At 44.7% G+C, this 27913-nt stretch overlaps 1 protein-coding gene across 3 annotated transcripts in view; it reads left to right on the top strand.

Annotated features, from left to right (window-relative positions):
• Positions 1–4798: 4798 nt before the first annotated feature.
• wasf2 (WASP family member 2) overlaps positions 4799–27913 on the top strand; it is a 47478-nt gene continuing 24363 nt past the window's right edge. Inside the window, exon 1 of one of the 3 annotated variants that reach the window (XM_085963001.1) lies at positions 4799–4950. The gene's annotated coding sequence lies outside the window, so the exon portion shown is untranslated. Of the gene's footprint in view, positions 4955–25939; positions 26040–27913 lie in introns of those variants that run through there. The other 2 variants (XM_085963000.1, XM_085963002.1) reach the window with 2 other exon arrangements.

Raw genomic sequence — 27913 nt, forward strand, 5'->3', positions numbered from 1 at the left:
GTTAGAGCCTTGTTGGATTAGGTGTAACAGCGCTTTGACTGGTAAACAAACGTTATGGCCCTTGAAAAACGAATTTTAATTTTGTGGAGTGTCAAGTTTCTCCATTATGATAAAAATTACAATTTTAAGTAACTTTAAAATGTTTTTTTTAAAAGTTTGTTCATGATATTTCAGGTTCTACCTTATCGCCATGTGAGAGCCCCACTCTTTGTTTTGCTCTCTGTAACATTTTTTAAAAAGTCAGGATAAAAGCAGGTTCTCATTTCCTGCTTCCCTGTCTGTGAGAATTCTGCAATGTGATTGGCTGCGTGGACGGCTTGTTGACATCACAGGAGATGGGAATCCCCACTACACTGCACTGAAATCACTTGGCCAAAAAGGCAAACTTCTCGCCACAGAGGTCGCAGCTTCCTTTGGGGCCTGCGGCGAATGTCTTTGCTTCGCCGCTGACAGCAAATTCCGGGCCATTGCGTATGGCATCACGTGTCTTACCACAGGGAGCACGAGCTCGCCAATGGACGCTGCTTTTCATGTGGGGCATGAATGGAAAGACCCAGCATAGCGGTAGAAGCGTAACACAAATCACGCCGGTGTATTTTTCAGTAACTCAAACCCTGTCATGTATCGAACCACACATTTAGTCATTTTTAGCAATTTGCGAAAGTTAATTTGGAAAAATGAAGGCAAGTTAATATGATTTTTACAGGTGGGACTCTGCGTGGAAGCTGCTTGCTCCTTGATACAAGTGTGTTGATGAGACCATTTGGGGGAATCAGTAGTGAGGCAGACACTGTCGAAAAATAGTGTGCAAGCTTCTTGTGGTTGTGGAGTAAGTTATAAAAGAAAGACTGGCATTTCTATAGCGCCTTTCACGACCACCGGATGTCTCAAAGCGCTTTGCAGCCAATGAAGTACTTTTTGAAGTGTAGTCACTGTTGTAATGTGGGAAACGTGGCAGCCAATTTGCACACAGCAAGCTCCCACAAACAGCAATGTGATAATGACCAGATTATCTGTTTTAGTGATGTTGGTTGAGGGATAAATATTGGCCCCAGGACACCGGGGAGAACTCCCCTGCTCTTCTTCGAAATACTGGCCGTGGGATCTTTTACGTCCACCTGAGAGGGCAGACGGGGCCTCGGTTTAATGTCTCATCTGAAAGACGGCACCTCCGACAGTGCAGCACTCCCTCAGCACCGCACTGGAGTGCCAGCCTAGATTTTTTCCCCAAGTCTCTGGAGTGAGACTCTGAACCCACGACCTTTTGACTCGGAGGCGAGAGTGCTACTCACTGAGCCACGACTGACACTATAATTAAAGAAACAGAATTAAGAAGAGAGACCTAGGAAATCAGAGGAACCTTTTCCGCGTGGAATTTTGAAATCCATAGTTTATAACAATACCACTGGGTACTCGCATCAAATCAAATCAAATCAAATCAACTTTTATTGTCATTGTTAGTGCACAAGTGCAGTACAACGAAATGTAGGCTTGCGGCTCCCGAGAGTGTACATTTGGATTAAGACATTTAAACATTCAACATACATTTGGCTTGTAGTATATTAACATAAATATGACCATAATAAAGTGCATTGGCAGATGTGCAGGCTTTAGAGTTTATTTGTGGAGTTCAGTAGGATGACAGCCCTGGGAAAGAAGCTGTTCCTAAATCTGGTCGTACGGGTGCGAATGCATCTGTAGCATCTCCCAGATGGCAGGAGGGCGAACAGACTGTGGCTGGGGTGGGTAGGGTCTTTGATGATGGACCGTGACCTCCGTAGACAGCGTTTCTGGTATATGTGCTCTATGGTCGGTAGCCGGGTGCCGGTAATGCGTTGGGCAGTTTTGACTACCTGCTGCAGGGCTTTCCGGTCATGTAAGCTTCCGCATGTAAGCTTCTTAAGAATTTTCAGAACTAAAAGGAGTTCTAGCTCAGAAATAATTGGTAACCTCACTCAAAGCGGCCACGTTATGATTGATGTGGAAGTGTTCCAGTGGTGAAGTAAGAGATACTCTTCTCTCAGCTTCAGGCTGAGACACATTGTTGCAGCAGAGCAGAAGGAACTTCACATTGTATCTGATTATATTTTCACGTTTGGCCTTAATATTTATATTGCTGAGCATTGTTGTGTTTTTCTGTTAGGAGGCTTGATTTAACATAGACAGTATTAAGATATGACATAATTTTTTCAAAATAATTTTTATAAATGACTTGAGGATGGGTAAAGGCCGCCTCCTGTTTGTCTTTACCCAATATGGCGGGTGGCGCACTTCCAGCCAGAAATGTATGCGCGTTTACTTTCTGCCGTATTGGGACCTTAGTACTCCGAGTAGCGCCCGAAAAACAGGCGCTGTTCTGATTAATTTCGAGGCTCGGCTCTTTAAAGTTCCCCAGGCCTGGAAAAGGTGACTCTCTGATCGATGATTTTGAGACTTCAGGGAGGGGAGATAGGAAGAGGGCTGTTTTTTGGTCTCACTTTTTGCTTTTATTATTTCTTACTTTTTGTGGAAATGGGGAATTTTTTTTGTGTGGCGTCTCTCTTTTTCATAATCATAATAATAATAATCAACTTTATTGTCATTGTTAGTGCACAAGTGCAGTACAACGAAATGTAGGCTTGCGGCTCCCGAGAGTGTACATTTAGATTAAGACATTTAAACATTCAACATTCATTTGGCTTGTAATACATTAACATAAACATAACCATAATAAAGTGCATTGGCAGATGTGCAGGCTTTAGAGTTTATTTGTGGAGTTCAGTAGGATGACAGCCCTGGGAAAGAAGCTGTTCCTAAATCTGGTCGTTCGGGTGCGAATGCATCTGTAGCGTCTCCCAGATGGCAGGAGGGCGAACAGACTGTGGCTGGGGTGGGTAGGGTGCGTGTGGAGGCACTCTGTATCTAAGGGATCTCTTTTTAGTTTGTGTAAACCTAGGCTGACACTCCAGTGCAGTGCTGAGGGAGTGCGGCACTGTCGGAGGTGTAGTTTTTCGAATGAGACATTAAACCGAGGCCCCGTCTGCTCTCTCAGGTGGATGTAAAAGATCCCACGGCACTATTTTGAAGAAGAGCAGGGGCGTTATCCCTGGAGTCCTGGCCAATATTTATCCCTCAATCAACATCACAAAAACAGATTATCCGGTCATTATCATATTGCTGTTTGTGGGAGTTTGCTGTGCACAAATTAGCTGCTACGTTTCCTACATTACAATAGTGACTGCAGTTCAAAAAGTACTTCATTGGCTGTAAAGCGCTTTGGGCCGTCCGGTGGTCGTGAAAGATGCTAACATAGAAACATAGAAAACATAGAAGATAGGAGCAGGAGTAGGCCATTCGGCCCCTCGAGCCTGCTCCGCCATTTAATGAGATCATGGCTGATCATCCAAACTCAGTACCCTGTCCCTGCCTTCTCCCCACATCCCTTGATCTCTTTAGCCTTAAGAAATATATGTAACTCCTTCTTGAATATATTTAAGGAATTGGCCTCTGCTGCCTTCTGTGGTAGAGAATTCCACAGGTTCACCACTCTCTGGGCAAAGAAATTCCTCCTCATCTCTGTCCTAAATGGCTTACCCCTTATCCTTAGACTGTGACCCCTGGTTCTGGACTCCCCCGACCATCGGGAACATCCTTCCTGCATCTAGTCTGTCTAGTCCTGTTAGAATTTTATAAGTTTCAATGAGATCCCCTCTCATTCTTCTAAACTCCAGCGAATATAAGCCCAATCGACCCAATCTCTCCTCATACGTCATTCCTGCCATCCAATGCTGTAGAAATGCAAGTATTTTCAAGGGGAGACTGAATAGGCACTTGAGGGCAATAAACTTGCAGGGCTACGGGGATAGAGCGGGGCAAGGGGACTGACTGGATTTCTCGACAGAGAGCCGGCACGGACTCGATGGGCCGAATGGTCTTCTGTGCCATTATGACTTGATGACTAAGTCCTTCTTTTTCTTTGAATTGAAAATGTTGATTGAAAAAAAAAACGAATTGGTCAAAAAACAATCAGTTGGACCCTGAGAGGCAATAATTTGCAAGATAGTGCATATTGCAAAATAAGCTAAATTCATTTAAAATGCTGCTGAAAAAACCTAAGCAAGGACCACCTCCCATCTCAGCCTGCCCATTGCTGGGGATCTCAGTCCTGCCCATTGCTGGGGATCTCAGTCCTGCCCAAACCTGCCCTGGAATCTGCCACACCAGGACTGCACCTGCATTGCCAAAGGGGCGCCCTACCATTATTAATATTAATTACACAAAAAAATAAGTTTTCTTCCTGACATTAACTATGACTTCATATATCATAGATAATATTTACATTATATCAACAAACAAAATGTTAAAAAAAATGGAACAGTTTCTGATTTATAGCACAATGAGTTTCAATCACCCCCCTCCCCTACACTAATGTGTAATGGGCTCTTCCAGGGTTGTTCCTGCCCGGCGGAATCGGATCGGCATTACGTCATCCCAGAGGCGGATGGAAAAATCGTCATCGAGATTGAAAGCCACGCGGACCAATCAGCGCGGGGAATCCCGGGGGGGGTGGAGGGGACTGGGCTTATTAGCATGCGGGGGTGAACGACGTCATCGAGATTGACAGCCGTGCGGACCAATCAGCACGGGGAACCCCCGGGGCTGGATTTTTATTAGCATAGCGGGATTGACAGCGATGCGGACCAATCAGCGCGAGGAATCCCGGGGCTGGGCTTATTAGCATAGCGAGATTGGCCAGTCAACGGGCAGGAACCCCCCAGCCGGGAGGCGGAGCGGGCCTCATTAGCATGCGGCGGGGGGCGGGAGCGGGCGTTGCTTGGTCGGTCGGAGCGATGGCGGACGGCGGAGCGCAGAGAGCAGAAATGGCGACCGCTTGGGCTTGAGAGGCGGATTATATTTGTTTTTTCCGGGGTGGGGAGGGAAAGGAGGATCGCATTGAGGATCAGTTCGGAGGCAGGTAAGGGATTTTTTTATTATTATTATTTTTGTTGGGTTGGGGGGGTGGGGTGATAGAGGCCTCTGCCAAATAGTGAGCCCCGGTTCCCCTGGCCTGTGCTCACAGTTCCTGCTAAATTTTGACCCCTCCACATACACACTCAGGACTAGAAAGACAGACTTGCATTTCTATAGCACCTTTCACCACCTCGGGACGTCCCAAAACGATTTACAACCAATGAGGTACTTTTTGAAGTGTAGTCACTGTTGTAATGTAGGAAATGCAGCAGCCAATTTGCGCACAGCAAGCTCCCACAAACAGCAACCAGATAATCTTTTTTTAGTGATGTTGATTGAGGGATAAGTATTGGTCATGACACCGGGGATAACTCCTTTGCTCGCCTTCGAGATAGTGCCACGGGATCTTTTACGTCTACCCGAGAGAGCAGTCGGGGCCCTCGGTTTAACGTCTCGTCCGAAAGACGGCACCTCCGACAGTGCGGCACTCCCTCAGCACTGCACTGGGAGTGTCGGCCTGTGCTGAAGTCTCTGGAGTGGGACTTGAACCCACAACCTTTTGACTCTGAGGCGAGTGTGCGACCCACTGGCTGACGCAAACTTTAAGAACATAAGAATTAGGAGCAGGAGTTGGCCATACGCCCGCTCCGGCATTCAATAAGATCATTTCCCACGTTACAACAGTGACTACACATCAAAAATGTGCTTCATTGGCTGTAAAGCACTTTGGGACGCCTGGTGGTCATGAAAGGCACTATATAAATGCAAGTCTTTCTTTTTGGCTGGTCTTCAACCTCAACTCTACTTTCCCGCCCGATCTCCATATCCCTCGATTCCCCTAGAGTCCAAAAATCTATCTATCTCAGCCTTGAATATATTCAACGATTCAGCATCCACAGCCCTCTGGGGTAGAGAATTCCAAAGATTCACAACCCTCTGAGTGAAGAAATTCCTCCTCATCTCAGTCTTAAATGGCCGACCCCTTATCCTGAGACTATGCCCCAGTTCTAGACTCTCCAGCCAGGGGAAACAACCTCTGAGCATCTTGCCTGTCAATCCCCCTCAGTATCTTGTATGTTTCAATGAGATCACCTCCCATTCTTCTAAACTCCAGAGAGTATCGGCCCAATCTACTCAATCTCTCCTCATAGGACAACCCTCTCATCCCAGGGATCAATCTAGTGAACCTTCGTTGCACCACCTCTAAGGCAAGTATATCCTTCCTTAGATGAGGAGACCTGGGAGTCTCTCAATTCAGGCTCTGGTGATCATTTTACCCTCCATTGGGATGACCCTCCAGGCATTGTATGTTTTCAGTCTATGCACAGAAAATGCTGCAAACACTCAGCAACTGTGTAGCGAGAGATTCCTACATCTGGCTGTAACTTGTTGCATCAAGTTCATTTTATAAGATGACTCCTGTAAAATGCTATTTAGATGCATCTACATTGGGCAACAGTGGGTTTGCAATGTTCTCATTGTTATCTTGAAAGGTGGGGTTGTTTGTTTGGGGTGGTGTAAGTTTTTTCTTGCTGTAAGTTACAGTAAGTTTCCTTGCTTGAATTTATTATCAACTCTTTACATTAGGAGGTAGATGGCCTGATTTGAAGAAATTTCACCAAAATGTTTCAACTGAAGCATTGTGGCCATTTAAACTTTCAGACTGAGCTTCATTTTGAGGAAGGGGAAATATTTTGTTCCGGATTGTGATGAATTGAGCCATTTCGACTGTCCTCATTTTCAGGGAGACATCTAGATTTTCATGTCTTAATCCTCCTTAAAACTGAATTGTCAGATAATTTGAAGTAAGCACCTTTGCACTGAGTTCACTGTATTATATTTTTATATATGTATATTTTCTTCAGCAAAAGTATTATTTTGCCCTGGCTTTAAGTGTGGTGTTCAAAAACTGCATATAGCAACCTGCTTTTAAAAAGGAATATCTCACTTCCCCATTATACTAGTTTTTTAAAAGCATTTGCTAATCAAATTGGAGTCTGGTGTAGTGCTGTAAAGTTGAAAATCCGAGTGTCGTAAATGGTCTATTAAATATGTGCACAGCCATTCCAATCATTGAGTCATACTTAGGTGTGGACTTAACTATTCTTGTCTTCCCACAAGTCACTGCTTTTGTGAGTGACAATTTGAGAGAAGACATTTGGATCTGACTAGAGCTTTCATCAGTATATATTTTTTTAAATTAAGCTTTTTATTTTGAATGCCAATAGTTAAGTTAAACTTATCCAACCTACATCTTGGAGATAAAAAAAAAAGCACCTGCAAATGGTAGAAATCTGAAATGTAATTGGAAATCTTGGAAATGTACAGCAGGTCTGTCACATGTGAAAAGAGGAATAAAAAAGGATTAGCAGTTCAGTTAATAGACCCTTCACCAGATCTGTGATGTTTCCTGGTCAGACGCAATGATTTCTGTAACACTGGGCCTATTATTTTGGTTCTGGCCCATTGAATTATTTGGGAAATGCGAGTCAGTAAGTAGGATGTGGGAAGTTGCAGTTCTCTCATTTCTGCCCTGTTGAAACCGACAGTTTTACATCAAAGTTGCTTGTTAAGTCATACCATCATTGCCATGAACACCACAAGGCAATGTGCGGATCGTACACCAGTGTCCAATTTAGGGCTGAATTTTTTAAAAATTTGTGTTGAGTTGACATTAACTCATTGAGTCTTTGTATCGTGGTCCTCATTATAGAACGTTCCTGTGATTTCTTGTTGGAGTTTATCACAGTTCTAAGGTTAAGAGTATTTCATATTGCCCTAACATCTAGAATGGAGTATTTAATGGAATGCAAGCTATTTCTGACTTGACTTCTGACAACCCAAAGTTCTGCTGTATGGTGGTATTTGCTGATGTGATTAACACCACAGGGTAGAACTAATCCCGAGTTAAAGGGATTCCACACTCACGTATTTAACAACACTGGAGAATGATCCTGAGCTTTGATAGCACTGGGAACATGGTCCTCTGGTCTGGTAGTAATAGATTAGGGAAAGGAGGGAAAAGCCAAATATCATTACCCCATCCATTCCAACCTGAATTAATCTGTCCAGACTCATGCCCAGCCCAGCCTCAGCCCAGGAACATGGGGATGAAATAACTTCCAGTATGTGCACAGTTTTCAGAATATGGGAGGGAAAGTTAGATGGACATGCATGTGATCCCTACATTGCTAACTTCCAGCTATCTGCTGTGTTCAGGCCAGGATAGAAGCCTAATGCTTGTCTGTAATGGAACAAGCGATTCCTGTCTATCGCGTCACCTTTCTGGTCCAGGTCGCCTGGAGAACAGGAGGGGGCATATCTGGTGAGTGATACCCTACTGCTGACCCTGCCTCTGCCTGATGTTAGGCCTTGTGTGGGGCAGACAGAACTTCTACCTGCCCCCAGCGAGAATGTTCTGCACCATCTTTAGGGTGTGGACCCAGTGTTCGAGTGCTGTCACTTATGTTAGTACTATGCCCGGAAGAAATTCAGGACTGAGGTACTTCTTGCCAACCTGGCGATCCTCTTGTGCATCCTGGGCTTTAAAAGAAGTAAGCGATTAAAAAAATGAGTGCATAGGTAAAAGGGAGGTACTGCATTATCGTAAAGACTGTTGATTTATATCCTTCATAGATAACTGGCCAAAATCATGGCATTTGATCTGAATATGGATTAAAAAGTGGCAGACTGCCATGCTATGAAAGCAACCCTTGGCTTTTTGGTTGCCGTAAATCAGTGGAGCTAATAAATCGTGTGTCACGTGGCATAACACTCTTGTTGTGCATTGAAGAATCTGCTCTTAAAAATGATATGATCGTGTATATTTCCTTTCCTTTACATTGCACGTTAGATACCAATATTGGGCACGATAGCATTTTGGCTATGTGACTGGACCAGTAATCCAGAGACCTGGACTAATGATCCGGCAACTTGGGTTCAAATCCCACAACGGCAGCTGGGGAATTTAAATTCAGTTAATTAAATAAATCTGGAATAAAAAGCTAGTGTCAGTAATGGTGACCATGAAACTACCGGATTGTCATAAACACCCACCTGGTTCACTACTGTCCTTTAGGGAAGGAAATCTGCCGTCCTTACCCGGTCTGGCCTATACGTGACTCTAGACCCACAGCAATGTGGTTGACTCTTAACTGCCCTCTGAAATGGCCCAGCAAGCCACTCCGTTGTATCAAAGGGCAATTAGGGATGGGCAATAAATGCTGGCATTGCCAGCAACGCCCACATCCCGTGAACGAATTAAAAAAAAAAAAAAAAAAAAAATTATTTCTGACTGGTTCAAATTTGTTTTCATCCAGGCAGAAGATTGAAATTCAGGAGGTAGGAAATGTACGAGTCAAAAGCGAGCAAAGTGGCTAGAAACTGTTAATGGATAAGTATTAACCAGGTATGAAAGCAATGACTGAAGGATGAAGAGTAAGATCAGTCTCAGTAAAACAGAGCAGAAGCTGAACCAGTCACATTGCTGACACAAAGGTTGCAGTTGGTTGGAGAGCCACCCTGAACTTCCCCAGTTCAATATTTATCAGTCTAATTGTCACTTATGCTGAACCTTTATAAAGCACTGGTTCAGCCACAACTGGAATATTGCGTCCAGTTCTGGTCACCACACTTTTAGGAAGGATGTGAAGGCCCTTGAGAGGGTGCAGAGGAGATTTACCAGAATGGTTCTGGGGATGGGGAATCTTAGCTACAAGGACAGGTTGGAGAAGCTGGATTTGTTTTCATTAGAGCAAAGGAGGTTGCGGGGTGATTTGATCGAGGTGTACAAGATTATGACGGGTTTGGATAGGCTAGACGGGGAAAGGCTGTTCCCACTAGTTGATGGTACAAGGACTAGGGGACACAGATTTAAGGTTTTGGGCGAGAGATACAGGGGGGATGTGAAGAAAAACTTTTTTACGCAGCGAGTGGTGAGGACCTGGAACTCGCTGCCGACGGAAGTGGTGGAGGCGGAGACACTCAGTGTTTTCAAGGGGAGACTGGATAGGCACTCGAGGGAAATAAACTTTCAGGGCTACGGGGATAGAGCGGGGGAATGGGACGGACTGGATTGCTCTACAGAGAGCCGGCACGGACTCGATGGGCTGAATGGCCTCCTTCTGTGCCGTTATGACTCTATGACTCAACGACATGTCACAAAATAAATCAGATTTCTGAATACAATGCTTAGTTTTGCATAGGATTGCCTGTACCATGTTACAAATGCTAGGAAATGGGAGCCTTATTCCTGTGTTACGAGCCTAAGGCTCAATTTCGTGTACTTGGTTGGAAATTGAATTATTTGGACTTTGCTGACCTTTTTCAGTAAATGTTCTGGTTGCTGCTCATGTCGGTCACGACAAGGCCATTTTGGTTCCTTTTGAGACTTAGCAAACATTCACGGAGCATAGCAGGATGTACTGCTTGTAAGCCCTGCCAACTTCGAGTGCATTGGGAATCCCAGGTGCCTGTATCTTTTTTTTTTGTGTATGATTATCTAAAAACAACTTTAGCTCTGACTTTTAGGACTCTTTGAGGTAAGCTGTGTAACTAACTACACACTTTTTTTAATTGATGCAATGTTTACTGTTGTGTTTGAGACTTCTCGCACTCTCCAATCTCTGCCTCCTTTCAGGAACGCTGCTTCCATTTAGTTTTTACTTCAAATGTGCGTGTCCAGTTATCCGTTAGAAGTGTCCGTAAAAGGAGCTGGCTGACAGTGGGTTAGATTGGTAACCTTTCACCTGTGGGGCCCGGGTTCAAGTCCATTCGTGACTGATGGGCTGAAAGTTTCCTCTATCTTAATTTGAGCTTGAACTGTGTCTGGACTGGAACCGATCTGAAAGGAATATAACTTGATACCAATTATCACTATCTTTTATTACTGTTTCTCCTAATTATTTTCTACCATTAGTTGCAAAACAGATGCATTGTGAAGATCTGTGGTGTGCAATTAATATCCCTTTGGACTGATCATTACTGACTTGAGATTTTGTTGGTTTTTAAGTTATGTTAGGCTATGAAGTGTAAACAGCTACATGAACCTTCATAATCTCTCTTCTATTTTCATCAATGGATTATAGCTTGAACTTGTTGCTGGTGAATACACTCCTTCTACTCTGTCCCTTCTGGTGAGAAGTAACCTTCAGTTGCTGAGCAGGGTTGTCCAGTCCCTATTGCTCTGTGGGAAAGCTGTCTTTTCTCTGGTTGTATAATACAGATTCTTCAGTTATCCTTGCTCCAGTAGCTCGTGCTGTACTTTATTTTGCCACCAAGTATATGAAAAAGTAAAGTTTGTGTAGATTCCTGGTACCCAGCCCCATTTATCACACATTAGTCTCGTCTGTTGAAAATAATCTCTATTTTTGAGCTAATGTGACTAGGAAATTGTTTTTCATGTATTTGGGTAACTTGCAAAGGTGTTGGAAATGTTCCTCTTTGATAATGCAGCACATTTGACTCCAGTATGAAGTCTGCAATAAAGCATTGTAATGTGAAAGTATGCTATCGGCGGCATCTCATTCCAACGGTGACTCCATGAATCTCATTATTCTTTCGTAGTTTCCCCAATTACTGCCGTGAACTCAGTCGGTATGTCATTTGTATGGGGTTTTTGTTGACTTAATCTACATCTCCTGTGACTTGATTTGAGATTAATATCACTTTAGTGTAGTTAACTAACAAACATTTTAAAGGAGTTACATGACGTAGGCAAGTTGATACTACAGAGACTAAAGAAAATATCATCAGCTATGCTGGGAAAGAGCAGTTATATTTAAATCAATAGTGCAGTGTAATTACTGTAAACTGAATTCACTCCATTGCATAATTTCTTGTGTTGCAACAATATAAAATATTTTAAAGCTATTTCAGTTCTGTGTTTCACAAGTATTTGTAGAATGAATTGCATTAAACTGAATTTGTTGCCTGTGTGCAGAATGTAATGAGTACATCTTCGCGAATTCCAACACGGGAATCCTATTGGGCATTTCAGCTGGTTTCACGAAGACATTTGTTGTCTGGACCTGGAGGGTACATCTATCTATCTTCTATATATATATATATAAAACAGTATGTCTCTCTTTCTGTCTCTCTGTCCGGCTATACAATCAAAAGTTATAGAGCGTACCTACACGTGTGTTACATCAAAAGAAAGCTTACGATTCCAGAACGGTCGTAAGCGTATTTACGTTTCGGTGAGACAAAAATTGCGCCCGCGGTATCCAAAAAACGTTAAAAATTCCGCTCATTATCTGCTCATTAGCATTGAGTGAGGTCGAGGTCGACCAATCATACGGTCGAGCGACCCGACGGTCGACTAATCGTGGCGGGGGCGGGTTCCTGGCGCGTGCGAGCTCCTGGCGCGTGCGGGCGGGCCCTCCTAGAGTCGAGTGACGGGACGATTGACCAATCCTACGCTTCGGTGACCTGACGGTCGACCAATCGGTGCGTATGTGGGCGGGGTTTATCGTTCTGAACCGAGGTGAGTCGCCGCCATCTTGATTCCAAACTTTTCATTTCTTTTTCCCGCTTTCTGCGTGTTTCTTTTCAAATCTACATTTCCACCAAAAAAAAGTTGCTTTTAAAACACAAATTGTTTTTAAAAAAGTTAATTCATTTGTAAATCTTTTTTCTAACCTCTATAATTTTCCTACCTTTCACCGTTTTTGCAGGCAGGCCTTGAAGCCTGGGCGTCTGTTGCCCAGCCACGCCCGAGCTACGCACCAGCCATCCCGCTGGGCCCGATTCCGAACCAGTGGCCAGCCATCTTGGTAAAGGCTGGCTGGGCTCACTGCAAGCTCCTCGCGATCGCGCTGCACGGCGCACGCGCACCTCCACACAGAGGGAAGCGAGCAGGTTAGCGGGGGGGGCGGGGCTCGGGAGGGGGGGCGGAGAGGGTTACCCCGGCAACCGGGCTCGCCAGCCGCAATCGGCCGTCTCAAGCCGCTCAGGCCCGGTCCTGGAGATCGTGAGGCGGAGAGGGGAGGAGGATTACCAAGGCAACTGGGCCCAGCCAGCTGCAATCGGCCGTCTCGCCCGGCCTCGGGAGGGCAGGGCTCGGGCTCACCGGGGCGCTGCGCTCGGCATGTCAGTGCGTGGGGCGGCACGGAGCTCAGCGGAGCTATCGCCGGCAGAGGGGAGAGGGTCTGCTGGCTCTCCACCCCCCCCCTCCCTCCCTCCCTCCCCCCCCCCTCCCTCCCCCCCTCCCTCCCAGTCGCGCTCTCTCTTTCCCCCCCTTCCCCCCAGTCGCTTGCTCTCTTCCCCCCAGTCGCGCTCTCTCTCTCTCTCTCTCCCAACAACAACATGCCCTCAAAAATCCCTCGGCACCGCCGGGCACTTCAGCTAGTTATGAATAGATGCATATCCTTGTTTGTGTGTTGCTTTTGCTATAAAGTGATGTTGGATTTAATGGAATGTGGTTTTCTGACAGTATGTAGTATTTAAAAACTTTCCACATGGTGCACATCGCTGATAAATGTAGCTGTAGAATGAAAAATAATTTCACGCTATTAGCCCAAATAATCACTATTTAAGTTGACCGCACTAGTCTCTGCTCAACCACTACCATCTAGTTATTTGAAACGTTGGAATTCAAGATTAGATTGGATAAGTGGACGAAGAAAAATGGGTGAAGAGAATAGGAACAGAGTGGGTAAGTGTGATCAGAAGTGCTGCAAGTGTGGAGGGTAAACACTGACACACACTGTAGCAAAATACTGCGGATGCTGGAAATCCGAAATAACAACAGAAAACGCTGGAAAAACTCAGCAGGCCAGAGCAGCATCCGCGGAGAGAGAAACCGAGTTAACGTTTCAGGTCGAAGACCCTTCGTCAGAACTGAGAAAACAGCAGGAAATGAAACGGATGAAAAAGCAAGTTTGGGGGCTGGGAAATGGGGGAGGGGATGAAAGAAGAGACATTAAGAGATATTCAAGGTGAGACGAGATGGTAATAGGACAGGTAAAGAAACAGACAATGGCTCTAGATGAAGTGTGAAATGCGCTGGCAGAGTGAAAGACAGCTGCCATGTGGGAGAGAAATCTTGAATATCTCTTAACGTCTCTTCACCTCTCTCAGACCTTCCCTTTTGTTCTTTCATCCCCTCCCCCATTTCCCAGCCCCCAAACTTGCTTTTTCATCAGTTTCATTTCCTGCTTTTTTTCTCAGTTCTGACGAAGGGCCTTTGACCTGAAACCTTAACCCTGTTTCTCTCTCCACGGATGTTGCCTGGCCTGCTGAGTTTTTTCAGCGTTTTCTGTTACTGACACATACTAGCTGGGTTAAATGGCCTGTTTCCTTATTGCAATGTGTATTTCTATGTAAATATAAGGCAGACAAACAGTTTTTCCTATTTATTTATTCTTGAGGATAAGAAATCTCATCTAGTTTGGGAAGCTACCATTGACGCAACGTTTTTCGGTGACTGATTAATGAAGTTTATTCATCTATTACTTTTCTTCAAAGGACAGATTGTACTGTGAACCTTCTGGGTAAGTACAGCCGCTGGCCATCCTCTGACGCATAGTGGACAATTCCTTGTGCGTTTTGACAATTCAGTTACAACTTGGCACAGAAACTAAGGCTCACCTTTTTATTTTAACCATTTTTAAGCTGTCTTCACTACAGTCTGTAGTGTGTACTTTGTGTACAGCCATTAAAAAATGCTTTTCATTTTATAATTTGTGTAGTTATAGCATTTTTTATTAATCCAAAGAATTATGACGAAGGCAAAAATTCACAATCTGTCATCTCTGACCTTTTGTGACAAAAAATATACCATCTTGTCGAACATTTGGACAAGCACTAACTATCCTAGTGAAGACTTCGTAGCTCAAACTACAAAATGTTGCTGTGAAAGTTAGTGAGAAATGGGATGGGCAGCTGACCTTGAAGAGATGGGATTGTTTTCCTTCAGTGTAAAGTGTATAATTATCATTGCTCACACGTAAAAGGGCTCTTTTCATTTACATTAACGGATTTCACTGCACAGTAGAAAGTTCAACCAAAGTGCGTAGTAAACTACAGGAGACTTTGGTTTATCCGGAGGTTGTATGTCCGGAAACCTCGATCTACCGGCAGAAATCCGGAGCCGTTCTGTTAGGTTGTTTTTCTTCCCGTGGTTTTTTTTTCCCCAACAGTCGGGCTCTGGAAAGTCTCTCTGAAGCTGTTGCTAAGCTACAGAGACGCTTCCAAGGTACGGGCCGACTGTTTGAAGCTGTTGCTAAGCAACAGTGTTTGTTGTCGGATACGGAGATGAAAATCTCCGTATGCTTCAACATTAACTTTGTATGTCCGGCAGTTTTGATAGATCGGCAACAGCTCGGTCCTGTCGGTGCCGGATATCACAAAGTTTCCTGTAGTTGATTTTTAAAGTTTTTTGCACGCATTTTTTAATTGTGACAAACTAATTTGAGTTTGTGCTTTTTGAAGATGTACAAAAGCTGTATTCTTGGTTTCTTTTCCCTTTTGACAGTTGCCATGTTTTTTGAACATCCCTGATCTTCATCGCTCCACTATTAGTGGCCGTGCCTTCAGCTGCCTAGGTCCTAAGCTCTGGAATTCCCTCCCTAAACCTCTCTGCCTCACCACTTCTCTTTCCTCCTTTTAAGACGCTCCTTAAAACCTACCTCTGACTGAGGTTTTGGGACCTGCCCTAACATCTCCTTGTATGGCTTTTTATAACACTGCTGTGAAGCACCTTGGGACGTTTTAATATGTTAAATGCGCTATATAAATGTAAGTTGTTGTTTTGCTGATAACTTGGGTTTAGTACCCCTGGAAACGCATCATGGGTTCCCTATGATCTGGAGTCGACTTTCGTGTTGACTAGGTAAGCGAGAACACAATCGAGGGATTGCAGCAAAGAATCTTTCCTCTGTACCTGGTTACTGGAATGCTTCATGTACTGCTATATGAATTCTCTTTATGAATGACAAATTGGAAAAACATTCGTGCCAATCCAGGACACAGTGTTTGAACCAATGTGGTTTTACTAACCCAAGGTATACAAGAATGAACAGGACCTAGTTTAACACAGTGTGATATATATTTCCCTACACTCTCCAAAGTATAAAACAACAAATATGCAACTCGCCACCTCTCTAACCATACGTCCACTTACGATAACCTCCAGCTACCCTGGCATTGCTTGACAGCTGGCGTGGAACGTGAAACCACTCGGCCCTGCATCTAGCCGAGTTTTCAGACACTCTTTGACTTTTCTCCATGACTGATTTGGCAGCCATTCTAAATCTGAGAGATGAAGTCTAAAGTGTGGCGTGCTCACTTAATCGGGGTAATCTCCGTATGTTACACTTTCCAGACACGGTATAAAGATCTCCACTGTGAATCCATGAAACATTGTGTCTGCTGTGCTAGTTTGATTGTTCCCCTCCACAAAATATTTTGGCTACTTGTCAATAATATACCCAAGCAAAAACAATATTTGCTACTAAGTGGTTAAGAAAGTAAAAACCTAAGAAATAGAGCAGGAGTCGGCCATACGGCCCCTCAAGCCTGCTCCGCCATTCAATAAGATCATGGCTGATCTTCGACCTCAACTCCACTTTCCCGCCCGATCCCCATATCCCTCGATTCCTTTAGCATCCACGAAAGTGCTGTCGTTTAGTTGTTAAACAGTGACACCGATGTGCTGCAGCTAGAGCATTGTGGATGGGTGGGGCAAGTAATAACACTGCACTCATCCAGCAGGAAGTGAACCTGCTCGTGGTTTGAGATCAGAGAAGCATATGGGGGAGGGGGAAAGAAGTCTCTTCCTCATCAGTTGCCAGCCATGTGTAGGTTGGGAGGGGGGGGGAGATGAAAAGACTCTGCTTTATAACCAAAGGTTCACATCAAGCTGTGAACTCATGGTTGAAACGCGAGCATTTTAGACATTTATTCAGATGTGCTAAAAATGTGGTCTGAATTTCACCAGTTGGCTTGTAGCATTTTCAAGTCCTTTCAGTGCTTGTAGTTTCATAAGTTTTTTGCTTTTGCGATTTTTGGAGAAGAGGAAAAGGTCTGTGAGAAGCTGCAGAGCCGACCGATTGTGAACCTGCTGATAAAGAAACTTCAGTTTTGCAGAAGTCTGTGGCAATAGCAGCAATGTGTCATGCAACTAGTGAGCAACCACGATGTTAAAAAAACTACTTTTTGACACCTTGGTAGAACAAATACCGCACTCGTTTAATTCTTTACTGTTCCAGCTACTCGGCTTGTAGCCCATGAAGTCAGCAATGATATTTTATAGTGTTTTAAATTGAGATCTTGATGAATTTCAAAGGGTCCCCTTGATTTTGCAGAAACTCATGCACTGTGCAAACAAATGCAGCTCATCAAAATAAAATGTGTTTTTTTTTCCCCCCTGTGATTTGCTGTATGGATATTTTAGTGAATTTATTAATTGTAAATTCACCCACTGGCATCAAATTTAAGGTGTAGATCGCATCATTGATACTCAATCCAGGGACCACTTGTAGCTCACTCCCCCCCCCCCCCAAAAGCAGGCCTGGGCCTTAGTTTTTGGCGCTTTTCCCATTCTGGGGATGTGGGTGTCGCTGGCAATGTTGGTGCTGACTTCCCATCGCTGGTTGCCCTGAGAACTGCTGCTAGCGATCCAACTTAGTGGCTTGTTAGGGGCCACTTTAGAGGGCAGTGATGAGTCAACTGCTTTGGTGTGGGACTGGAGTCTCCTATAGGCCAGACCAGGTAAGGTTGGCAGGTTTCCTTTCCTAAGTGGCATTAGTGAACCATTTGGGTTTTATGACCACCTGACAGCTTCAGTGACACTTTTACTGATGCTAGCTTTTTATTTCCAGATTTAAATTTTTTTTAATTCAAATTCTCAAACTGCCATAGTGGGATTTAAGCTCCCATTCACTGGATTATTTATTAGTCCAGGCCTCTGGATTACTAGTCCATTAACATGGCAGTTCTAGTATGTTGCTGAAGCTGGATTCATGGAACGAGAGAGGAGAAATGGAGCTGCTTTATGGTAGGTCCTTGAGCTTGGCCCTCGTGTAAGTCACTGGTAGGAATTTTTACCTTTTTTAAATCCTGAATTCCGTGATGCTCATTTCAAATGCTTTTGTTTTGTCTTGAAGATGAATGAATGCTTTTTGTGATGATGCAGATGTGATGACGGAGTTTTCGATCTTGGCCAGACTGTTAAGGGAAGTGCTGGGGAAGGGTAACCTCCTCGACCAGTCTAAGGGTAAATCCCAGGGCCACTGTAGCCCACTTCCTGACCGCTGCTAACAGATTAATGTTGTTTTCTTTATAGGGAAAAAAAGGGGCAGTTAGGATTCTATATTAAAATATTCTTTTTCAAAAATTTAAATCGGGTCCTGGAGTTGAGGGGAGCTGTCCGAGAAGTGCTGAGTGGGTGTGATATGATGGGTGAAGGCATAACTGTCTTTAATTTACTGCTTGCTAGTGCCACCCTTGTATTATATAGAACCACATCAACTAAAAATGATCCTGTTAGTCTTGCCTACCAGGGCTGTAGAATTGACCCAATTGACATTGAGGGGTGGATTTCAGAGCACCCCTGACAATAGACAAGCACTTGTAGTATAAAAACTGAATTACAATTTTTGTATCAGACCATAGACCTTTAGTGATGGTTATAGAAGTTCTGTTTGGGTGGTATGAATGCCCAGTCCTCCCTGGCCAGAGAAGCTTTCTAAAAAATATTTGCTCAAGGGATGTGGGCATTGCTGGCAAGGCTGGCATTTATTGCCCATCCCTAATTGCCCCTTGAGGAGGTGGTGGTGAGCCGCCTGCTTGCACCGCTGCAGTCCGTGTGGTGAAGGTACTCCCACAGTGCTGTTAGGGAGGGAGTTGCAGGATTCTGACCCAGCGACGATGAAGGATCAGCCGATATATTTCCAAGTCAGGATGGTGTGTGACTTGGAGGGGAACTTGGAGGTGGTGGTGTTCCCATGCGCAACTGCCCTTGTCCTTCTAGGCGGTAGAAGTCTCGGGTTTGGGAGGTGCTGTCGAAGCCTTGGCGAGTTGCTGCAGTGCATCTTGTAGATGGTGTTTTATTAGCTTGCAGTCATTTAGGTGTCCATGTACACAAGTACAAAAAGGCTAATGGAATGTTGGCCTTTATCTCACCAGGGTTGGAATATAAGAGTGAGGAAGTGATGCTTCAGTTGTACAGAGCCTTGGTCAGCCCTCCTCTGGAGCACTGCCCCTCGGGGAAGGTATATTGGCCTTGGAGGGGTGCAGCGCAGATTCACCAGAATTATACCAGGGCTTAAAGGGTAAACTTGTTTTGTATTCCTTAAGTTTAGACGGTCTAGCAGCTGTTTAAAGTCATGAAGGCATTCGACAGGGTAGATACAAAAACTATTTCCGCTGGTGGGGGAATCCAGAACAAGAGAGTATAATCTTAGAATTAGAGCCAGGTCATTTAGGAGCAAAATCAGGACTGTTTTTTACACAAAGGGTAGTGGAAATCTGAAACACTCTTTCCCCAAAAGGCTGCGTGGATGCTGCAGGTCAATTGAAATTTTCAAGTTTGAGATGGGTAGATATTTGTTGGGTAAGAGTATCCACGGATATGGAATAAAGGCGGGTAAATGGCGTTGAGGTACAGATCAGCCGTGATCTAATTGAATGGTGGAGTAGGCTCGAGGGGCTGAATGGCCGACTCCTGTTCCTATGTTTGCAGTGCTGCTGGTTAATTGCTAATGTGTTACACACTGATACAAAATAGATCTTTAACTGAGGCCTTGGCAACAATATATACTGCAGCATAGGATTGAATCCATGCGATAAAGGAAAACTTGTATCTTTACGTTAATCTGCCCTATTGCCTGCTCCCGTCGCCAAAGAAAATCGGAGTACAGTTATGCAACTGCCATGTGTCGGAATCACATTGTGCGATAATTCTGGGGAAGAATCCACTGCAGGTCATAGATGGAGAGAGTGCTAGGTGCTTGGAGCAATAGGCCATGTCTGCTCCCACAGCACTATTTTATTCCGCAGATCAATTATTTTCCACTAGATTTTTCGGAGCCGAGTGCTTTTCGTTAATAGTACCCGCTTCTCTTAAATGTGGGCCCACTTTAGACCAGTTGTTGCAAGAAAAAGTACCTTTGTACTCCTGTCTGCTCACAGGAACCCACAAACCAAGAGACATTCAGAAATCTCAATCTCCATCTCCCCCCCCCAACCCCATTCTAAATATGGCAGCCACCTAAAGAGGCCTTATAACCAAGCTCCTGACAGCGTCCATCTGCTGCTTTTTGTTGCAAAATATTTAGATATTTATACGCAAGGAGCATGTTGTCACACAATAAACTGATCTAGCCATGTTACTTGCAAAATTGTTAAGTGACTGTGGTGGTGCAACCTCCACCTTGACTAAACAATTTATTTACTTCTGTACTGACGAGCGCTTTTCTCGGGAGTGTAAACAGCTGGGTTGGTTACCGAAGGGCGCCTCAATTTCCCTGAATTTTTGTTTGATTTATGGATGCAGTTAATGTCGCCAAGCTTTTGGTCATCTGCCCTAATGTCTCCTTAAATGGCTGTCAAATGTTTTGTCTTATAAAACTCCTGTGAAGCGCCTTGGATATTTTACTATGTTAAAGGTGCTCTATAAATACAAGTTGTTGTTGTTGTGTAAATTCATTGGAAACTAATCAAGTTATACAAATCCGGGCTTCTGCCCCTGCTTCAGCCCATCTGCTAAATCCCTTATTTGTGTTTTTATTACCGCCAGATTTGACTCTTTGAATGCGCTCCTGTTTGACCTCCCATCCTCGTCCCTCCATAAACTTCAGCACAAAACTCGGATACCCGAATCCTAACTGGCACCAGGTCCTGCTCCCCCATCCCTCCCTGTGATTGCTGACTTGCACTGGTTACCGCTTCTCCAGCACCTCAAGTTTAAAATTCTCATTCTTGTCTTTAAGGGGGAGAAATTCGGTATCGCCCCATTTGGGGGCGCTAATTATCGCCTCTGACTGCAAACCTGGCTTCGATCACCCCTGGAGGTGATTGGAGCGCTAAATCAGGTGCTACACACCTCTTTTGGCACTAACGCTGAGGAGCGAGGCGCTACCTCCGAGCGCTGGCGAAGCTCATGTGATGTCAGTTAGCAATGGAGCACAGACACACTGGCGCCGGCCAGTCCTCAAAGGGGAGGGTCGATCTTGCTCTCCATCCACACCCTGCTCATTGCAGCCTTGAATCTCGGCCTGGAGAGACCTGTACATCTAATCTGCTGGAAAGAACAATGGAGAGGTCCGAGGGAAAGAGCTCAGAGTGCAGCCCCCATAGTCTCTTCTAAATCGATACAAGTACCCAAAACTCCTTCACACAGCGTTGAATCTCTCCAGAAGTGTCTCTGTGTGTCTCTCTCTCTCACACTCACACTCTCAGAATGCGTGGTGCAAAAATGTCGCTGACAAAAAAAGGCAGGAAGCGGTCGCCTTTAAATAGCGCTCCCCCAGTCCCTTCCTGACAGCAAAACGCTCCCCTCAACCTGTCGTTTGCTAGCGGCAGGCGGTGCCACTCAATATCCAGTCCGAGGCGTTGCACGCTCGACTGATGTCACGATTTGCAGGCGCAGGAGATCGTGGCGGTAGTGTTTAGCGCCGCCGCAAAATGTCTGGTCAATTTAGCGAGTGGCCTAAACATCGCCGCGCCCAGGCGCTAGTTGCTTTGCGCCCCATTACGCAAAGCAACTGAATTTTTCCCTCTCCAAGGCCTCGTCCCTCCCAATCTCTCTAAACTCCTCCAGCCCTCTTGGAACTCTGCATTCCTCCAACTCTGACCACTTGCGCAGCCCCATCATTGACAGCCTTGCATTCAGCTGTATAAGCCCTGTGCTGTAGGATTCCATTCCCTGGACCTTCATGCCTCTCAACCAGAACGGGAACGGTAGCATCGTGGTTATGTTACTGGACTAGTAATCCAGAGGCCTGGACTAATCCAGAGACGTGAGTTCCGTTCATACCGCTGGGGAATTTAAATTCAGTTAATTAAATAAATCTGGAATAAAAAGCTAGTATTAGTAATGGTGACCATGAAACTATTGGATTGTCTTAAAAACCCATCTGGTTCACTAATGTCCTTTAGGAAGGAAATCTGCCGTCCTTACCCGGTCTGGCCTGTATGTGACTCCAGACCCACAGCAATGTGGATGACTCTTAACTGCCCACTGAAATGGCCTAGCAAGCCACTCGGTTGCAAAAAAAAGCTCCGAAAAACAATAAGAACAACACTGGCTGGGCCACCCGGCATCGACCTCTGCACCGGCTACGGACACGACAGTGGCACACCCAGCCCAATCCAGCCTGCAAAGTCCCCACCATCACAGAAACCAGTCTTCAGCCAATTCAATTCACTCCACGTGATATCAAGAAACGGCTGAGCGCACTGGAATACAGCAAAGGCTATGGGCTCCGACAATATCCCAGCTGTCGTGCTGAAGACTTGTGCTCCAGAACTAGCCGTGCCTCTAGCCAAGCTGTTCCAGTACTGCTATAACACTGGCATCTATCCGACAATGTGGAAAACTGCCCAGGTATGTCCTGTCCACAAGAAGCAGGACAGATCCAATCCGGACAATTACCACCCCATCAGTCTACTCTCAATCATCAGCAAAGTGATGGAAGGTGTCACCACCAGTGCTAGCAAGCAGCACTTATTCACCAATAACCTGCTCACTGCCCAGTTTGGGTTCTGCCAGGAGCACTCGGCTCCGGACCTCATTTCAGCCTTGGCCCAAACCTGGACAAAGGAGCTGAGTTCCAGAGGTGAGAGTGACTGCCCTTGACATCAAGGCAGCATTTGACTGAGTGTGGCATCAAGGAGCCCTAGTAAAACTGAAGTTAATGGGAATCTGGGGGGAAAACTCTCCACTGGCTGGAGTCATACCTAGCACAAAGGAAGATGGTTGTGGTGGCTGGAAGTCAATCATCACTGCCCCAGGGCATCACTGCAGGAATTCCTCAGGGCAGTGTCCTAGGCCCAACCATCTTCAGCTGCTTCATCAATGACCTTCCCTCCATCCTGACTTGGAAATATATTGGCCGTTCCTTCATCGTCGCTGGGTCAGAATCTTGGAACTCCCTCCCTAACAGCGCTGTGGGAGCACCTTCACCACACGGACTGCAGCGGTTCAAGAAGGCGGCTCACCACCACCTTCTCTAGGGCAATTAGGGATGGGCAATAAATGCTGGCCTTACCAGCGACGCCCACATCCCATGAACGAATAAAATAACCACCTCTTTTTAAAACCCACCTCTGTGACCAAGCTTTTAGTCACCCCTCCTAATATCTAACTCTGGCATTTTTGTCTGATTTACACTCCTGTGAAGCAATACAAATGCAAGTTGTTGTAATTATCCAAATGTAAGCTGCAAGATCCTGGTGTACAGGAAATGTGGCCCATTCCCCAGCCATCAAAACGCTTTTGATTTTCTTGTACCTGAAACATTTTATGCTTGTTTAGAAAATGATTTTATTGATGGCAAGTTTAGGAAAAATCTCCAGAATGTAATGAATCATTTGTTTTGGGGCTGGGTTATTGTTTCCCTGTAATACTGTCATTGTTGAAATGTTTGGGCTATGAATGGCTGGTGCATTCTTTGGGATCTAATATGTGGAACTGAAAGTTATGTGTTGTGGTTTTAAGCTTCAAGCTTTGCTTCACTAAAATGTAGTCATGTGAATGGAGTGTGCACCCTAGGTGAGCAACTGTTTTCAAGAGATCTATTTTACATGAGAAAAGTTGTTTCAGAAGAAACTAATGTATGTTCATTGGTGAGACTTCACAAGAACCGTCGTCATTGTGTTGTGAAATGTAATAACTACTACCCGGTATTTGATTAAAGGAGTACTTTATATTGGCACTACATTCCAGGCAACTGATGGTGCTGGGATGGCTGGTCTCCTGTTTAGTTGGCTGATAATTGTAGTTCCTTTGTTTAAGCTCCTAGTTGCGCTAGTTCAGTTGTCAGGTGCCTAGTATCGCTGCAAATGGGTCTTTTTCCGAGTGGCAGGCAGGTACCGCAGGGATCGGCGCTGGGACCCCAGTTATTTACAATATATATAAATGATCCAGACGAGGGAACTAGATGTAATATCTCCAAGTTTGCAGATGACACAAAGCTGGGTGGGTGTGTGTGCTGTGAAGAGGATGCAGAGAAACTCCAGTACGATTTGGACAGGTTGGGTGATTGGGCAGATGCATGGCAAATGCAGTATAATGTGGATAAATGCAAAGTTACCACTTCGGTGGCAAAAACAGGAAAACAGATTATTATCTGAAGGGCAATAGATTGGGAAAAGGGGAAGTGCAACGAGACCTGGGTGTCCTTGTGCACCAGTCGCCTGGAATGTAGTGCCAATATATAGTACTCCTTTTAATCAAATACCAGGTAGTAGTTATTACATTTCACAACACAATGACGACGGTTCTTGTGAAGTCTCACCAATGAACATACATTAGTTTCTTCTGAAACAACTTTTCTCATGTAAAATAGATCTCTTGAAAACAGTTGCTCACCTAGGGTGCACACTCCATTCACAGGTAAGCATGCAGGTGCAGCAGGCGGTTAAGAAGGCAAATGGTATGTTGGCCTTCATAGCGAGAGGATTTGAGTACAGGAGCAAGGATGTCTTGCTGCAGTTGTACAGGGCCTTGGTGAGACCACACCTTGTGTATTGTGTGCAGTTTTGGTCGCCTTATCTGAGGAAGGATGTTCTTGCCATGGAGGGAGTGCAGCGAAGATTCACCAGACTGATACCTGGGATGGCAGGAATGACGTATGAGGAGAGATTGGGTCGATTAGGCTTATATTCGCTAGAGTTTAGAAGAATGAGAGGGGATCTCATTTGAAACTTATAAAATTCTAACAGGACTAGACCGACTAGATGCAGGAAGGATGCTCCCGATGGCGGGGGAGTCCAGAACCAGGGGTCACAGTCTAAGGATAAGGGGTAAGCCATTTAGGACTGAGATGAAGAGGAATTTCTTCACCCAGAGAGTGGTGAACTTGTGGAATTCTCTACCACAGAAGGCAGTAGAGGCCAATTCATTAAATATATTCAAGAAGGAGTTAGATATATTTCTTAAGGCTAAAGGGATCAAGGGATATGGGGAGAAGGCAGGGACAGGGTACTGAATTTGGATGATCAGCCATGATCTCATTAAATGGTGGAGCAGGCTCGAGGGGCCGAATGGCCTACTCCTGTTCCTATCTTCTCTGTTTCTATGTAAACAAAATAACAAAAAAAAATCTCTGCAATGAATCAATATTTGGAACCTTTGTCTCAATTGAACCTAGACTGTTTGGTTTTCAGTCTTTATATAACGATGCAAAAATAATGTAATGCTGTACCAGTGTGGAAATGAAGAAAGTGTGCTTTTTTTAAAATCAGTGTTTGAAATATGACATGAGCGTGGTGTTTGCTATAAAAGAAAAAAAAAGTTGCATTTCTGTAGTGACTTTCAGACCACTGGACTTCCCAAAGCACTTTACAGCCAATGAAGTACTTTTTGAAGTGTAGTCACTGTTGTAATGTGGGAAATGCAGTAGCCAATTTGCGCACAGCAAGCTCCCACAAACGGCAATGTGATAATGACCCGATAATCTGTTTTAGTGATATTGGTTGAGGGATAAATATTGGCCCCAGGACACCGGGGAGAACTCCCCTGCTCCTCTTTGAATTACGGCGCATGTGCATGCTTTTCCTGTAGATTCCAGTTGGTGTAATACAAGTATTTTTAGAATAGTGAACTATTTGGGTAAAGATGGTGTGGGCGTGGAGAGTGCCACATACTGGTGAAGAGTGATACGATATCTTTAAAAAAAAAGCTAGATGGACGGCTGCCAGTAAATGTTTAGACCAACGCTGGAATGTGGACCAGCCATTCTGAGATTCCTGTTTATCTGGGATGAGCTCGACTGCCTTTGCTAGTCACCCTGCAGCTGTTTCCACGCGCAGCTTAGGAAGAACTGCTACGTTTCCGATAGGAAATCGCTAGTCGGTGAACTGAATAGGATTTTAGCAATCTACAGCATAAGTTTGTTATCCCAACCTATTTCTGAGCACCAGTAAGTTGGACATCTTGTTGAAATATACTAGTTCAGTGATCTGATCACTTTTTATGGTCTGTTTATCCTGCAGAGAGTAAGTTGGCGAGATTTACAGTTGCATCAATGAATTTACTAGCACTCATTTTAACCTTTTGAATGCCAGCTCTAATTGCCAGTCCTGCCAGATCTTTTCCCGAGTTGGCGTGATTGGCAGTTGTTGTTTCCTTGAGTTTGTGTTTTGTATCGGAAAAGTGCAATTTTCAGTATCTCTCGTACTCTGATTTAAAAAAAAAAAGTATTCACCTTAAAATGACAATTCTCCTGGCCAAATATCCGCTGTGGGAATTCTTGTGTGATCTACACAACGCTTCGACTTCCATATCACTTGGGGAACAATCTCCGCTATTTATGTAGCAACTCTTTCTTTGTCATTGCATCTCATTTTGGAAGGCAGGAAGAAGCAGTAAGTGTTTTAAACTGCAGTTAGTATCTTTTAATGACCAGATTTGTATTTATACTGTTGCTATTGCCTGAATGTACCTCAGACGGCACAATATAAAGGATTCATGGTAAATTTCAATGCTCCAATAACTTCTAACGTTTTGGTCCTAGACCAAGATCAGCAAATTTATAATGCTTAGAATTTTTTCAGACTGTTCAGTGCTTCAGATTTAGATGTTCATAGAAATCTAGGGCACAGAAGGAGGTCATTTGGTCCATCGTGTCTGCACCAGTCGAAAAAGAGCTCTCCAGCCTAATCCCACTTTCCAGCTCTTGGTCCGTAGTCCTGTAGGTTACAGCATTTCAAGTGCATCAAATCAAAATCAAATCAAATCAAATCAACTTTTATTGTCATTGTTAGTGCACAAGTGCAGTACAACGAAATGTAGGCCACGTACTGCAACCAGAGGCGTCTGCAATGGACCAGATCCTTCATGACGTTGATCCTGGCGCATGGAAGGGCATTTCAGGCTTAATACATACTCAAACGGTCTGGGGTTCAACAGGTTCGAGAAGTTTTAAAGGGAAGTTAAACTGTGTACAGGGATCAGAATTCTAGATGGTAGAGTTGTTGTGGAGTGAGTTTCACAGACATATTCTGTGTCGGGCTTTTTTGATGTGGAATACTAGGGTGTGGCTCCAGCAGTGCTCAAGTTCCTGGCTTAAACTCTGCGAATTCTTGTGGTGGTGCTGCTCAAGTCATTCATTTTGACAGTCCAGCTCCAACTCTGGTATTGCAGGGGGGGGACATTGGCACAGAGGAGACCGTTCTCATCAAATAGTGAGTCTGTATTGAGTTTAATAGCAAGCGATTGGTTTTTCTCTGTAGCTTGCCAAAAAGAGACTCGCTGAACAGCTACAGACTGTGAAACACTGCCCTTGCTATTGGTACTTCAGTTCTTGAGTAGATGGTTATATTACAGAAACTGTAACTCTGCGAGAGGTTTTGGTGAGCCAAATAGTTGACTTTTTTTCAGAAGTACAGTCTGGAAAAGCAAATGGAAGGGGCAATTTCAGAACTTCGCATTCCTCCCTCCAATGCATAATGTTTAATTTATAATTGATCACATTTCCTTTTTCCTTCCCTTTCTCACTCATCCACATATCAAAAATAAATTTGAAAGAAGCCATAGGGCTAGAATTTCCCAGGGCCGTGGAGGCGTGTGGGGGGTTAAAATTGGGGGGCACGAACCCATCCCGTCCCCAACCCGCCTCCATGCCAGTTTCCCAGGAGGCGGGTACCCGACCTATGCTGGGAGCCGCCTCCCCGAGGCAGGAAGGGGATTAGTGCCAATTAACTGCCTGTTAACGGGCAAGTTTTAGCCTAATCTCTCTCTTTATCCTGGAAGTGTGGGCTGCCCGACGGCTCCAAACCACGCCAAGTTAGCGAG

Source organism: Somniosus microcephalus, chromosome 20, assembly GCF_052327205.1.
Source record: "Somniosus microcephalus isolate GS21.2 chromosome 20, FLI_Smic_1.0, whole genome shotgun sequence".
NCBI lineage: Eukaryota > Metazoa > Chordata > Chondrichthyes > Squaliformes > Somniosidae > Somniosus > Somniosus microcephalus.